Source organism: Tamandua tetradactyla, chromosome 2 (assembly GCF_023851605.1).
Source record: "Tamandua tetradactyla isolate mTamTet1 chromosome 2, mTamTet1.pri, whole genome shotgun sequence".
Lineage (NCBI taxonomy): Eukaryota > Metazoa > Chordata > Mammalia > Pilosa > Myrmecophagidae > Tamandua > Tamandua tetradactyla.
Window position 1 is genome coordinate 10,250,356 of NC_135328.1, and position 13,946 is coordinate 10,264,301.

A 13,946-nucleotide genomic window follows, 5' to 3' on the forward strand; every position below is an offset into this window, starting at 1 on the left:
AAATTTGGCGTTCACGTTTTTTATCCAGACCTCTTACTTATCCGTAAGTTGTTTTCTCTTTTCCTCTTAAATCACTGATTCCGTGTCTACTGAATATGGCTTTCCCCAGCACAGTACTGCTTGTGTGTGAACATATTTTTCTGCCTTATGAAATTGACCATAAGAGGTGGTTGTGGCCGCTAGGAAAGAGTTCAGGATGAGTTGTTGGAAGCTTCCTGCAGTGGACCTCATGAATCATAATCATTTCCGCTGACTAATTTGGTGTCTCATTTGCAGATTCAAGGTATTTGATGAGGCCTCAGAGGGGGACAGATGGCTGGAAATTGTGCGACGTGGAGTGCCGAGTCGGACTGGAACCCGGGCTCCCAGTGGCTGCATCCCTGCTCCTTGGGAGCTGGGCAGGCCATTTATGGGGGAGAAAGACTGATAGGAAGGGCCCAGTCAAGGACGGGGGGCATCGACTGTGCTTCCAGAGCCTTCCGTCCTGCTTCTCTGCTGTCCTCAGAAAAAAATAGCATTAATTGTATGAGCTCTTAAGATAGAGGTAGAAAGATACTCTCAACCCAAACTATGCCAGAGTTTGATTCTTGGATTGAAAATGTCTATTTGTTGCTGTCGTTTCTGGAGGCATTGGCATCAGTGCAGCCAGCCTCTAAACCCGCTTCAGCCTTACCAAATGACCTCTGCTTTTGCGATTCTGGATCTTCTTATCCAGTTCTGTTCTTTATAAAAGTGTGATGTAACTGGGTCAGGGATCCCGATTTTGAGGGGCGTATCCCAGTGCAGGGGTAACAAACACGCTATGGAAACCTCACCACACAACCGTGGGACCTTTTTCTATTTGGCTCAAAAACAATAATCACAACCAAAGGAAGCTGGCATATTACTGAGCCAGCAGCAGGAATGAAGCTCTGATGCCTGCCATGAACCTTGAAAACACCACGCTGCGTGAGAGAAGCCAGTCATCCAAGACCCCAGGAGCTGTGGTTCTACTTCCATGAAATAACCAGAGTAGACAAATCCCTAAGGGCAGAGAGTAGACTGCAGTTGGCAGGGAAGGGGCGTAACTGCTTGATGAGTCCTGAGTTTCCTCTTAGGGTGGTGGAAATGCTTTGGTACTAGCAGATGTGAGGGCTGCACAACCTTGTGTACTAGAAACCTGTGAACGTATGCTTTCAGATGGTTCATTTTGTTATGTGAGTTTCACCTTAAAAAGAAAAAAGAAAATGAGACTAAATTGGTGCCACAGGAAATCGTTTTCTTGTGCAAGTAACACGTAGTCTCTGCTGCTTTCTCTTTCATTGCCTCCTTCCTTCTGATTTCCATAAAGATAAACTTCAAAGGTCTTAGAACTCAAGTTGATAGACAGTTAGATGGTTTGGGGAGAGCAAACATTTTGATGGATGGACTGTGCAAACCTACAACCGTGGTTCCTTTGTGAGTGGCTTATTTTGCACGGAAGTGTTCTTATTTGGTGGGGGAACAGTGAGCTGAACTCGGGCCGTTTAGCCCCAGGAAGTGAGTTAGGCTTTGCCGACAGTGCTCAGGGCCCACAGACCTGCTTCGGTCGCCAGTGACTGTGGCCAGGTCACACTTCCCCCTTTGCTGCTGGGTGAGTGATTGCACAGCCACCTCCGCCCTCCCATCTGCACAAGTACTAAGTGCCAAGCTGAGCCTGGGTCAAAGAGGCACCTGCCAGGCACTCCAAGGAGTTAAACGGCAAGCAGACAGACACTGCAAGAATTTCTTGTCAGTGCCCGTCCAGAATCCATGCCACATTTATATGAATGGAAACATCTCTCTTCGTGTTTAAGGATTCTTATTTTCCATTATTTTCAGAGCAAAGATTTCTGAAGATGCTTTTCTAGAAGTGACCGGAAAGTTTCCATTGGGACAGAGGTGTGAGAATCAGGTAAGATCATTTTGTTTCGTGATGTTTGTTGACGATTTAGCAGAATGAGTACTTTGCAGAAGCCCAGGTGGACGCCAGCGGATGGGGGCGTGGGGCAGGCTTTGGTCCCCACACGGCCTCTGGGGTGCAGATTTGGACTCGGCTGCTGTCCCCTCTTGTTATCTTGAGATGGGGGCCATGGGAAGGCGCCTCCAGCACCTACCCCTGTGGGCCCCCTTTCTGGGTTCCTTCTTCCTCCTGTGCTACCCCCCACCCCCATTCCTCTCCCGTGTTCTCTCTCTTTGCTTCTCCTCCAGACTTGCTCTTGGTCATATGGCGACTCTGATGCCAAAGGGGTTAATACCCCTGGCCTAGAATGCACCAGAAAGCTTGGTTTTCTTTTGGGGGCAGTGGTTTTCACTGGGTAAGGTGTGACGTAAAAACAAAAGTCCCTCCACGTCACCCTATTTTGAATCTCAGTAACTTTGTGTGCTGTGCCTTTATTTTTGGTCAATTCCAAACTGTGAATTTTTAGTGTTAGAGGAAAGAGAAATCCCAGTTTCATGTGTAGAAATAAAACAAACAAAGTACCTGTCTCCCTTTCTCCCTTTATATGTTATTCACGGGCCTTCAGATGGCCCCAGCAGGGCCAGCGACTCCACTTGCAATAAAAAGGATGCTGACAGGAGGTCATTCCTGCATTTGCTGAGCTGGGTCTCATCCCTGGGACTTGTCCTGCCAGTTTGGTGGGGCGTTTTTGGTTAGCACAGCTTTCCTTCCACTCAACACTTTCTTTGTTTGTTGGCTAATTATGTGTGTGGGTTTTTAAAATAAATTATCTGCTCTCTTGGGGTGAGGACACTGTGGTTCTTACTGGTTTTTTAGAATGCTTTATTTATGAAGATTCCTAAGCTTTGGTACTTTGCTACCAGGAATTTTTCCTTGATTTGTGTTCCCCATAGGTCATTTGTTTTTTATTTTGTTTGTGGCTCCCTTTACTTCCTAGAAATAGTTTGCAATCTTTAGATACAAAGAAATTGAAAATAAGGGCAATTTATTCCAATATTCTGTGTATTTATTCTGCTCTATTAACTAGTTAGAGAATTCCAGTGTGGAAACCTAAGATGATTGACTTTTCCTGCTCTCTTTTTGCCTTGCTCACATATGTATAAGAAAAAGTTGTAATTTCTCATTTCAGGTAAATGAAGAAAAAGGGCAGAGAATTGGCAGGAAATAGACAAAATCTGAGAAACAGGTTAACATGTAGAAAATTTCATTACCTGAACGTGTTGGATTTTATGCTTTTTACACTGAGTTGAGTAGGCGTAGGTCAGATGTAATTTTTTAACGTTTAAATGTTTTTACAAAAGTAATGCGAAGAGTCTAACTCATTGTTTTCTCAACAAATAAACATAAAAAGTGAGTTTTCTGCCTGTTCTCTTCCCTCTCGGACGTAGCTGATGCTTATAGGTTTGTGTGCGTGTTCATATGTGTCTGTGGGTGTGTCCATAGGAGTGTGTAACTGCACATGTGGCTGTGCCTGACTGTGTGTCTGTGGGTGTCTGTGTGTGGCCATATGAATGTGTCTGAGTGTGTGTGTGTAAATATCGATGTGTATCCCTGAGTGTGTGTCATGTTTGCGTCCATGTGAGTGTGTATCTTTGTATGTGAGTGTATGTCCATGAGTGGTATCCATATGTGCATGAAAGTTTGTATCCATGTGTGACCGTGTATATGTGTGCCTATGTCCTTGTGTATCAGTGTGGGTTTGTGTATCTGTGTATGTCTGTGTGTGCATATGCCCATGTGTGCATGAGGCTGTGTACACGTGACTGTGTGTGTGCCTATGTCCTTGTGTGTCTGTGTGAGGGTGCATCCATGTGTGTGTATGCCCATGTGTGCGTAAGGGTGTGAACCTATATGTGACCATGTGTGTGTCCATGTGAGTGTGTATGCCTGTGTGTGTGGCTGTGTCCTTGTAGGTCTGTGTAAGTGTGTATATCTGCGCATCTGTGTGTGTGTATGCCTATGTCCTTGTGTGTCCATGTGAGTGTGCGTATCTGCATGTGCTTATGTGTGTGACTGTCCTTGTGCGTCCGTGTGAGTGTGTATATCTGTATGTGTCTGTGTGCCTTTAAGTCAGGTTTGCATTTCTAACCCTGGCCAAACAGCTTCTAGCCCCCAGTTCTGGATTAAAAACACTGCCGGCTGCATAAAGCCACCAAGTCCCCACTGGTCCAAGACGCCCTTGCCCTTCATTAGACAATTTTTATTTTCTTCCTCAACATAAAAACCCACAAGCTATCAGCCTACTGAAGAATGCAAAATAGAGTCTTCTCGTGTAAGTGCTGCTATCGTTATAACTATGCATCTCTTCGGTTATGGTAATGCATGCTGAAAGAATGAAAAAGTCTATTCACGGGAGAAAGGAGTGTGACTGATACTTCAAGAAACAGACCTTTTCCTGTGGCCTTTGATTGCCCCTCCCAGCGTATCCCCATAGGAGCCCCCGCCCTTGCTTCGGCAGCAGTTATTTAATGACAGTTTAGGCAGCAACCCAGAGACAAGTAGGAGGCAACTTTCACTCTGCAAACATCCCGCATGTCTGCATGGTGTATGCCGTGTGAGGCCCTGCATGTGTCTGTGTATGTGTGTGTGTGTGTGCGTCGTCGTGTTTCTGTGTGAATGTGCATGTGCCCCGCAGGCCCTCCCCGTGCACACAGTGAATGTGCATGTGCCCCGCAGGCCCTCCCCGTGCACACAGTGGTGGCTGTTTGCATGCTGTTTTTGCACCTGCCCCCTGCCCATGGTGCCTGCCCACACCTTCCAGGCTTCCTACCCACTGTCTGGCCTTCCCCAGGAGGTGTCCACCTGCCCCTCTTCGTAGTTCCTCAGACAGGTGGCTTTGTATACTGCGTGTGCATGCCCTGCTGCCCTAGGAGTTGCTGGGAAAGAGGATTGTGCAGTTATGTTTGGGCACTTCAGAGGAGTCCCTCCGAAAGGGCTCTTGCCACCCTGCACTGCCCCGCGCTGGAGAGGAGCCGTCTGTCATTGCTGTCTGACAGATGATGAGTGGGTATTTGACTTTAATTTGCATCTCTTTATTCGTGGAGTTGGGCACCCTTGGAGTTATTTTTGCAGGTCGGAAACCTTACAGGGTTGGAGGGAAGTGAAGAATCCAGATAAAACCCAGGGAAGGCAAAGCTTTGCTGTGTACCTCTTTTACACCATATTGTCCCCTTTACAGGCCACTGCAGGGATTAAACCACCCGTTTTTGTGACACACTGAATCATCTCCCAGTGTAAACAGTGTCTTTTGCGTGCGTGTTTCGTCTCTGGCTCTGAGCGCCTTAGGCTGCAGCCCCGGCATTGGATCGTGGTGAAAAAGATACCATGTCCAGGTCTTCTTCAGGGGCTGCGGGCCCACCCAACCCCCACCCCCACCCCCACGGGGCTGGCCATGTCCTGGCACCACCCCGCACTGTCCCCAGGGGCCAGTGTCCAGCAGTCGATACTGACAGCCACCCGAGGGTGCAGTGACCCGAGGACCCACTGTGTCAGGTGTGTCCAACACCTGTGTGCACGTGTACAGACCTGCCCCTCGTCCCTGTGCATCTGAGGACACGAGTCAAGAGTTGTCGTGGAATGGTTTCGTTTTCTATGTAGATGGCGGGTGCCTGCTAGAGAGGCGCGGCTCTCCCCCCTCAAGCAGCGCCTGGGCCACTGCCCCTGCCACCCACACTGCTGTCGCCATCACAGCACTTGCCCCTTAACCTCACTTGCATGATTTGCACATCTGTCACTCCCACCGCCCCACGTCAGTGGGCCCAGAAGGAGGGACCGTGTCTGCCTCATTCCCTGGAATGGCCCTGAACCCCCACAGCTTTGCGGGGTGTGTCTGGAGGTGCGCGGGCCATCGTGCAACGGCGCCTGCCACCTCTGCTGCCTGGTGCAGCACCAGGGTCGAGTGTCCCTGCTGCGCCCGAGAGTGCTGGCCCTTGGGTCCGGGGTCGAGTTCTGGGAAACCAGAGTTGAAACAGTAAACCATTTGTTATGCTTGTGACACCTAGAGCTCCTGAAACCTGTTCCTGATTCCTGATGGGATAAGAGCCTTTCTATCCTGGGTTTGCCAGGTGGCAGTGTCAGGGCCGCAGCTGAGGTTACGGGGGTGGGGAAAGAGTCCGGGGTGGGGGGGTAGCCTGAGATGGGGGTTGGGAGCCCGAGGCGGGGGTGGGAGCCCGAGGGGGGGGGTGGGAGCCCAAGGTGGAGGGTGGGACCTGATGGGGTGGGAGCCTGACGGGGTGGGGGTGGGAGCCCGAGGAGGGTGGTGGGAGCCTGGGGGGGGGGGTGGGAGCCTGAGGGGCGGCATGGGAGCCCGAGGTGGGGGTGGAGTCTGAGGTGGGAAACAGCCCCTGGGTGGGAGTGAGCAGGGCATCAGAACCAGGTGGCTTCCCCCATTTTCTGCTTCCTAGGAGCCCACAGGCCACTTATCCCTCCAGGGAAGGTGAAAGCCGATACCCATGGGGTCAGGTGTGTCCTCGGTGATCCTGGCTCAGGGCCTGGCAGGGAGGACAGGAACCCACAGGCCCACTGTCAGGGCAGGCTTAAGGAGGTAGAAATGGAGGTTGGAACAGGCCTCTGGGTAGTCTGACTGCAGCAGAGGTGGACAGGTCTGGAGGACCTCAGGGCAGTCTCTAGAGTCCCCGTGTCCACAGCTGTCACCTGAGAGCCTTCGTCCCAGTTTCCCTGCAGATGCCAGCGAGGGGGGTTGAATGTTGGTTCAGCTTGGGATGGTGACTGTTGTCCCTTCTGTGATTTGCCTCTCCCGCCTGAGAGAGCAGACGCCACCCTCAGGGAGGCTGGGGGAAGTCTTGGGTGTGATGATCCTGGAAGGCATGTGGTTATCCCGGACCCCCTCCCCCTCCAAAGCACTCCAGTTATTTTCCATATCTATGTGGTATAGCAGCAGAGCCGGGTTTTTATGCTGCAAGAGTATTCATACGCACATACACATTTGCACAGTGTATATGCACATACATGTATGCACGCATACAAATGTGCACACATAAACACATGCACATGTTTACATGCATCTATGCATGCATACCGACAGTCATGCACATGAATACATACATATACACATATATTCGTGCACACCTACAAATGTGCACACACAAGCACATGCATGTATACAGCATGCACACACAGACATATGTATACATGTACATGCATGCATATATGCATGCACACCTACCAATGCATGTAGAAACACATGCACATGTATACACACATGCACAAATACCTACAAATTGCACACACATGCACATGCACACACCTACAAATGTGTGTACACAAACACATGCACATGTGCACACAGTGTATGCACATGCACACATAGCACACTTGCACGTAAACACAGTCGTGCATGCGCACACACAGATACACCTGTTTATTTGAAAATAGTTTAACAAGATGGTCCTGGGCCTTGCTGGTTGCTGTATATTCCGTTGGCAATGCTGCGACCTCCTGAGCTGATTCTGAGACCACTAATGGGCAGAGGCTGCTGTCTGAAAAGCGCTGACAGGCGATCTGCTCAGACCCAGGAGTGATTGAGCTCAGGGCCCCCCTCTGAGTTCCATTTGCCTGACATTTAAAGTGGGGTAGCGTGCTTTTTATGAAGCGGTACCATTGTGTGTAATGGGAATGACATTTTGTAATCCCGTCTTTCTAATGGGCTCCTGTCTGCAGTCATTCTTTCCAAATGAGAGGGGTAACAATTCCACACTGTCAAGGCAGAGTACACACTCATCAGACGCAGCAGCGTCCAGCAAGGTACCCTTACATCTCAGAAATGCTAAAGAAAGCAGCAACATGCGCCTTTTGTCCAGTGGCCTGTAATTAAAAACGTCGGGGGTGAGATTGTAATGTGACATCTCATCACTAGCTGTGCATGCTCAGGGAAGGAGCCATGGTTCCTAGAAAAACCTGTGAAGAAAACAAATTTGTGTGGGTGCGGCGTGTGCCTTTGCTTAAAACAGTTTTTGAATTATACAAAGCAATGCGTGATTGTTGGAAAAGTGGTGGGGAAATCAAACCTTTCCAATATCATAAAGCAAACCATACAAGTCCCTTCCACCCTCTCCTCCTTCCCTTGCCAGCTCTCACCCTCCCCAGAGGAACCATGCCTGGCGGGAATCCTTCCTGACCTTTTGCTGGCATGTTGATTTTTTTTTTTAAAGAGCCAAGAGGCAGCCAAGTCTTCGGGAAAACGAGAGGCAGAGTCTGATCTAGGCTGTCAGGAATCTGGCATCTTCTGATGAGAAAAGACTCAGACCTGGGTAGACTGCATGCCAGCAAGCCAGTGTGGGCTTACATAGAAAGACCTTGGTCATTGACAGGACGGATCAGGGGCTGGGGCATGAGGTGGACAGCTTGCTGCGTTACTAAGCAACAGGGTGCCTGGGGTCCTTCCGAGCTTTAATCAATTTAATTAAAGAACTTTTTTTTTTTTCATTTTGACCAAGTTGAGCAGCCCGAGTGATCATAATTCCTGACAGTTCTCACTATTTCATTTAAAACTATTTGAAGGGAGATGCCAGCCCAGCTCGAAGAATCCTTTTAGTCCAAGCACCTGTTGAAACTTGCTTTGGCATTTTCTTGGAGGGCTCTGATTCAGGGACAACTTAACTGTTCCCTGAAATTTTGGTGTAACTGCTGTTCGCAGGTTTGGTTTAAATTCCTACTCAATTGGGATGCTATTTTGTGGACTTTTCTGCCCCTGGGCTCTCAGTCTCAGTTCTCTTCAGAGGGCCATGTGCTGTGCTCTGGCATTTGGGGATATTTGTATTTTTCCCTGGATTCTAACCTGCCTCAGAACTGGATAAATCTGGAGAGATTTTCAGATAGATGCACATGCTGGGAAGAAGATAAAGCAGGAGGGAGGGACGGAGCATGGGGGCAGGGTGAGACAAGGGGTTGAGGATGCGTTTGAGGAGGCAGCCTTGGAGCAAACCAGCAGGGATGGAAGGAGCTGGAGCCATAAAGAGTTCCTGGGGTAAGAATGTTCTGGAAAAAGGAGGAATATGTGCAAAGGCCCTGAAGTAGGGCCGAGTTTGGCAAGTCTGAGAAGCAGCAGCCTTACCTGGAGGCTTGGGGGGGTGGGATGGATGAGGATGAGGGATGTTTTAGGTTCTCCAGAGAAACAAAACCAACAGTATATGTGTTGGCACGTGTATTAGCTTGGGTTCTCTAGAGCAGCAGAATCAGCAGGAGATGTCTATAAATACAAAGTTTTTAAAGCGTCTCACGCAACCATGGGGACTTAAGAGTCCAAGGTCTGTAGAGCGGGACACCAGCTGGCAGCTCTGGTGAAGGTCCTCAGCGAACTCTTGGGAGAGGCTGGCTGGCTGAAGCAGGAAGAAGGATGGTCTCTTCTGAATCCTCCCCAAAAGCCTTCTGGTGATTAGATTAAGCATCACTGTTACAGAAGACACTCCCCTTAAATGCCATCAGCTGTGGATGCAGCCAATGTGGTCATGATTTAAGTCCATGAAATGTCCTCTTAGCAACAGACAGGCCAGTGCTTGCCTGACTAGACAACTGGGTACCACGACCTGGCCAAGTTGACACATGAACCTGACCATGACAGCGTCTGTGTGTGTGTGTGTGTGTGTGTGTGTGTGCACACACATATAGAGAGATGAGCAACCATTTTTCCATCTGGAAGAGTTCACGATCAGCTCTTCACCTCCTAGAATTTTCAGATTTCCCAGTGATGTGCCTGAAATGGGTGGTCTTTTTGTGTTCATTGTGCTGGACACTTTCATTCTAAAAACTCATGTCTTTCTGATCTGGAAAACTTTTTATTGCTTCTCTGACAATTCCTCGCACTCCTGTTAGTTAGATGTGGCCTCCAGAATTCATCCTCTGATTTTCTTATCCTCTCTCTGCCTTCTTCCATCTCTTTCAACCTTTAGGAAACCTCTTCCATTGTGTCTCCCAATCCTTCCATTGAACATCATCTTTCTTTTATCTAATTTTAATTTCTAAAATCCCTTTCATTTTCTCAACTATGCATTTCTTTGTGTGGTCCTGCCTTGCAGGCTCCGATTTCAGCCCTCTCTCCTCTGCAAAATCAATTACTGCCCGCGGGACACTAGAACTGATTGCAACCACAGCTGTTATTAAATATGCAAACTTAAAGTTAAATAAATTATGTTGAAAGTAAAGATACTTGAAACTCATTGCTTCTTGATTATTTTACACATTTATATACTTTGTGTATTTATATGATTATTTTATATCATTTTATTATTGTTATTATCTGTTCTTGAGGTAGCTTGTCTGTTGTGTCTATCTGGTGGGTTGTTACTGCTTATTTTTCCTGATTCCATGTTCGGGGACCTCAGCAATGGTGGGAGGATTTACACCACGGAAAGTGGCATAAGCCTCATAGCCTCCCCCCCCCCCCCCCAGAGCCGATTGTTAAGTTTGCCAGCACACCACTGGTTACTACTTAGATATTTTCCTTCTGTTTCCAAAGGTTGTCAGCATCCCTCACTTGCTTTCCTTTCCCCTCTCAATTTTTATCCTTAGGGTTTATGTCCTTTTAAAGTGTCATTTTGTTGGGTTCAAGGAGAGAGTTGAAATAAGTCTCTGTGTTCTGTGCATCAGTTTCCAAAAGGGACGTTCTCCATCTCCTGACCCTGGGGCCTAAGCCTGCCTGGAGAAATCCATCCCCAGAGGATGGATTTCAGTTGAGGGACCTAAGAGAGGAATTCTAAACCATTTCCCCTCCAGTGCTGGACTGGAAATGAAAAATAGGCCCTGTGTCCTTTAAATGACACGGCCAGTAATATAAGTGGCATGGATGTCCAATCCATGCTTCCCAGCATCGGGGGGCTGTACGTTCATACCGTGCGAGAGTTTATATGGATCCCACACGGCCATGGGGAAGGTGAGAAGGCAGGTGGGCAGGAGGGCTTTAGTTCACGCGAAGGTCGCTGTAGCTTTAGTTCACGCTCGCCTCTGGTCCACCCAGTCTCCTTTTGGCCCTGCGACAGGCCATCCCTTCTTGTATCAGTTGGTCTCTTGCCGTCACCTTCTGTTGTGCCGCCCTGTGCTTTCCTCAGTGCAGTTTGTAGCCATTTACATTTGGGTACAGACACTTGCCCTTGCTGGAGGCCAAGCCCCATGAAGGCAGGGTTGTGTCTGGGTCGCCCTGTCTGTGCGTATATCCTTCCGCAGAGGCTAGGACCTACCTGTGAGGAGCGTCTGGAGCCGGCTGGGATGGTCCACCTGGGCGGGTCTGCTACATTCTTGCTGCTTCGTGGGAACCTCCTCTGGGGAACCCCTGCCCTGCCTGCACACCTGCCTTCTCACCTTCCTCATGGCTGTGGGATCCATATATACTCTTGTAGTGTGTGATGCCGGGAAGCATGGATTGAACATCCACAGCACTCATATTATTGGCTGTGTCATTTCTGTGACACCGAATTGGGGAAAATGCCATACCCCTCAAAAGCCAATGGATTTCCCGTGCTCCAAAAGGCGGGGAAGAGGGTTTTAACAGGCCCTTGAGAGGGCCCTGTAGACAGCTTCGTCGCCGTTGCTGTCAGCATTGCCATCATGGTTTCCCCAGGTTGGAGACCAAGCTGTGCTGTGACCTTAGTTAGCCAGTTTGCGCGGACAGGTACTGCCCACCGGGCTGGCTTCAGCAGCAAGGCTTTTTGGCTCACGGTTTTGAAGTTCAGAAGTTCAACATCAGCATGCCAGAGGCATTGTGGTGACCGTGGTCCACCACCAAGGGGCCTGCTCCCCCTCCTCTCTGGCACTGGCCAGCTTGTGGGGTCTTCTTGGGCCTCCAGTCATAGGGATGAAGGCACCTGGACAGGATCTTCGAAGAACCTCTTCACAGCCAAGTCCCCACCTTTATTGATGCTGCATCTTCTGAAGGTCCCGTTCACAAATGGGCACACACCCCAAGGGATGCAGATTAAGACTTTGAAATCATCTTGTCTTGTTGGGGACACAGTTCAGTTAGCCACACTGCCCATATAGGAACCTCGAGTAAGAAGGACAGAGTTTTCATTTGTGGAGTGTGTCCACGTGCCAGCTCCCCTAGGTTTGTTCCATGAAGCTGGGTCTGGTGTGTTCAGACTCCCTGGGAACTTCACCCCTATCTGTCAGTGCAACGTACATTATTTAATTCTTAATATTATTTAATTCTTACAGCAACTTTGTTATCAGACAAGTCTTCTCTTTTGTAAATGGGAAGTGGCACTGTAATGGCAGGTAACTGTGAGCATGCCTGAAATTAGGATGATCTGAACCTATAATTGAGAGAGTTTTCTTAACTGGAGCCCACTTAGAAACCATTACCTGTTTGGGAGCTTGGATCCCAGAAGCTTTGGGGAATCCCTGCCAGTTAATCATCCATCGCATGGAGACAACAGAGCCTCCCAGGTAAATGAGTGAGACTGTGCAAGGGAACGTACCCACATCATTCCTGGAAGAATCACAATAGGAAATACCCTGAACTGTGTTGGCAGGCTGGGGAGGCAGCAGGTGGTAGGCAGGCATGCAGAGGGACTGCGCTCGGTGCGGTCAGTCTGGCCGGGACAGAAAGACAAAAATGGGGGAGGCTGTGAAGAAGGTGGTGCGAGCTCGTGGGGAACCTTTTTCGTGCCCAGTTCCTGAAAGTTGATGCTTCTTTCTCATGCGGAGAGGGTCCCCCAGCACTGCACCTCCTTCAGCAGGTGCAGATACAGGAACCCACGTGCCAGGGGGCCACGGGAGGAACTTCTCTCTCCAGTTATTTCTTCCGGTCCCAGGGCAGACACTCTGTTCAGAATGGAGCCTTCTAGCCGGGGAACAGGTCAGAGGGAGTGTCCCTGTGCATTCTCTGCACGACACTCACTTGAGTGGCACAGCACTTTCCTGGGGCCTCGTGGTCTGGCCATCTGCATGGTATCCTGCATGGATATTTATCATTCACCAGGCATTCCATGCAATCACTTAAGAAGAGTGTCACATTAGAAATGCAGAAAAATTTAAGTGAAGTAGCCTGGCCTGGGTTTCAGGCCAGGAAGTGCTAATGGGACCCACCTTGGGCCTGGGTCCCCCAAGGGGTGGCTGGAGAACTTTGGACCCCCCCCCCCCGACCTTGGCATCACGGTGAATGTGTGTCTCTCTCACACGTGGGCACACACATATGCACGTGAGCTTTGTGAGTTCACTCCAAAGAGAATTAGATCTTGCATGGACTCGTTGAGAAAGCTGCCTTTTCTCTCCCACCTCCAGCTGTATATCTTGGCTTTCTGTTGCATCTGGTGCCGTGTGGAGCGCATGGTTTTCCCTTGCACTGGGGCTGCCCCATCTTACTGCCACTGGGAATTTCCTGGCACAGAGGGTGACAAACCCTAGCCTGCAGAGTGGCACCTGCTTTTGTAAGTAATCTTACTGGGAGTGCACAGGTCGCCCGTGGCTGCTTCCTCGCAACCAGGACAGGGCTGAGTTGCTGCCACAGAGCCAAAAGTATTTCTTCTCCAGCCCGTTGTGGGAAAAGTTTGCCAGCCCCTAGCCCAGGATGTGCCTGTTCCCGGAGGATAGGGAGGGATGTCGCGTGCTTCCTGCTCCTGAGAGCTTACCGGTGCGTCAGGACACAGAGAATCAGCAGGCTTCCGGGGCCCCCAAGGGAGGGGAGCAGAGGGGCAGGCCTCAGGCTGGCCAGGCCCATCCTGCAGGGCCAGGAAGAGTAATGGAGGAGAGGCAGAAGCAAAAGGAGGAAGACGGGCAGAGGCGGGCACTGAGGTGCATTAATGCAGCGGGGTGGGGACGTGAAACAAGTACAGCAGTAGTAGGGCCGTGTAGGCACACGAAATAAAGAAAAATAAGCAAGACCCAGTGAAGCCCAGAGCACTGCTGAGAACTGTAGATTTGGTTCCACCCTTCTGGGCCCCAGGTTCTGCTTTGGCAAGTCAGGAGCAAAGCCACAGGTTTCCAGGAGCCGGAGGGATGGTTGGTGAGGCCTGGCTGTTTGCTGGGCTTTAGAGGG

General features: G+C 49.7%; 1 protein-coding gene across 6 annotated transcripts in view; it reads left to right on the forward strand.

The window, feature by feature from the left end:
• Positions 1–13,946, forward strand: part of SEMA4D (semaphorin 4D) — a 170,426-nt gene that overhangs the window by 79,853 nt on the left and 76,627 nt on the right. For 4 of the 6 annotated variants that reach the window (XM_077139543.1, XM_077139544.1, XM_077139539.1 and 1 more), the window contains exon 3: positions 1,840–1,912. The gene's annotated coding sequence lies outside the window, so the exon portion shown is untranslated. Of the gene's footprint in view, positions 1–176; positions 1,750–1,839; positions 1,913–10,633; positions 13,339–13,946 lie in introns of those variants that run through there. The other 2 variants (XM_077139541.1, XM_077139542.1) reach the window with 2 other exon arrangements.